This window comes from Limulus polyphemus, unplaced genomic scaffold, assembly GCF_000517525.1.
Source record: "Limulus polyphemus unplaced genomic scaffold, Limulus_polyphemus-2.1.2 Scaffold1594, whole genome shotgun sequence".
NCBI classification, from domain to species: Eukaryota; Metazoa; Arthropoda; class Merostomata; order Xiphosura; family Limulidae; genus Limulus; species Limulus polyphemus.
The window spans coordinates 25,359-27,439 of record NW_013667204.1 but is presented as its reverse complement, the minus strand read 5'-3'; the positions used below and the strand labels follow the sequence as shown (position 1 = coordinate 27,439).

Genomic DNA, 2,081 nt, shown 5'->3' with positions numbered 1-2,081 from the left:
ATCAAAGTAAAAGACAAAGAGAAGGGAAAGTGTAAAGCAAAATATGAGACCAGTCTGCTGAAAGCATTGACAGACAGAGCCAAGGGATGGGGAACAGGAGACCAGAAGAGAGGAAGCTTGGAAATTAGAGGGGTGGCAATGGTATCAAGGAGTGGAGTCACAAAAACCTGAGGGTGAAGAGACCATTTCATGGGCAGAACATAGTCCAGCCAAGAGAGGCAGTCTGCAACCAGGTTAATAGTACCCAGTACATGGCAGGCAATGAGAGACATATTTTGAGAATTGGTCCAATAAAGAAGGTCCAGGGTTTGAAAGCAAAGGGTCCTGGACTGGGTTCCCTCTTGGCAGTTAATATAGGAAAAACCATGGATTTGTTGGAATGGATCATAATGAAATAATCCACAAGGAGGAGTAGGCAATGGGAGCATGCCTGATGGACTACCAGGATTTCAAGTGTTGATATGGAGGGAGAACTCATCCTGTGTCCATGTGCCTGATGTAAAATTGTTGTTCAGAGATGTTCCCCAACCAGAGAAGGAAGCATCAGTGAAGAGGTGCAGGTCCAGTTTGGGTGGAGTAATGGAACACTGATGGTGTTATTGGATAGGTCGAGCCACTAATAAAAATCCTAGAGTAGAGGAGGGACAAGTGAACCATTGAGGTCATAGGTTCCCATGAGTGGTTCCACTGGTCATGCAAAGACGATTTTAGTCATAGGTTCCCATGAGTGGTTCCACTGGTCATGCAAAGACCAATGGAGAAGGCACATATGTGTATGATCCAAAGAGATAAGTGGTTCCAATGAAGCCATGATCCCCAAAAGTGAAAACTTCTGATGCAGTATGAGTAGGATAGGTGTAAATCCTGATGACTAGTAGTGTCATAGCTCATGGGCAGATGGGAGAAGGCTGAGCACAGCTGAGAAAGGAGTTGAAAAACACTCCCAGGTGAATAAGATATTGAGTGAGAGTGAGGAAAAATTTGGAAGTGTTGACAAGCACTTCCTCCTTGAGACATTACAGAGAGATGATATCAGATGGTGGAAAAAAGAAAGGAAATGGGTTGAGAGCTAAGAGGGGGAGGGAAAAGAATTGGAGAGAAAGTTTGTGGGTAAAAATTAAAGTAACCCTTCTGTGGACAGAAAAGTGTGACCACAGTTTCTCATACAGATGTGACAGATGGGCACTCAAAGGAACCAACTTGACTTAGTAGTCACTGACGGGCTTGGTGAGAGTGATGATGGGTAGAAGAGGAAAGTTGAGAGGTGGGAATTGAAAAATGGGAAACTGGGGACTAAGTAGAAGTACAGTGGTGGAGGGTTGGGTTTGGAATAGTGTGGAAACTACAGATGAAAGCAAGATTGATGACAGGCAGCTTCAGCACATGATTCAATCAAATCAGGAATACCCCTAAAAACTCAACTAGAAGAAACAGGGAAGGAGGAATCTGCATGGGAGAGAACACCAAAGAGGTGCTTGAACCGTGTTAGTAGGCAAAATAATCTGGAATTAAGTCTCCCACTGTGAGACACTGCAATGAGTTAACACAATTAAAGACAGTAGAAGCAAGCCTGGTGTGAGGGCAAGCACATACCTGGTGTTGTAATTTTTTTTAACTACAAGTGCAGAATAGCCTAGAACATAATATATATATATATAGATATCACTGATGCAATCTTACAGAAAATCCTATCTCAAAAGTAGACACTGAGCATGGGCGGGTGGGCTTAACATTTTCTGTACACCCCCCTCCTCCCAATACACACAAACACTCGATGCAGATTGTAGATAAATATTCCATGTAAGGAAACACCAGCCATTTGGTGGGTTCCATCTTAACCAAAATATATATAAATATTTTGAATAAGATGGTTCTGAGACCTGAAAAAGAAAGGAGAAAAGTAAAGAGCTCATCATCAAAGCCACTGTGAAGAGAAGAGGATGGTGACTGGAATACAAAAGCCACTGTGGATGAAACTTCCCTGTGGTGTAAGTATGGGACTCTAATGTGTCAGGTGTTACCCGCATCCCCATCTGGAAACTCTCACCCATAAACATTATGGGAATAGACAATGAGAAAAG

The 2,081-nt window shown here is 42.9% G+C and overlaps 1 long non-coding RNA gene across 5 annotated transcripts in view; it reads right to left on the bottom strand.

Moving 5' to 3' along the window:
- Positions 1 to 2,081, bottom strand: part of LOC111086969 — a 43,925-nt gene that overhangs the window by 28,091 nt on the left and 13,753 nt on the right. The window lies entirely within an intron of this gene.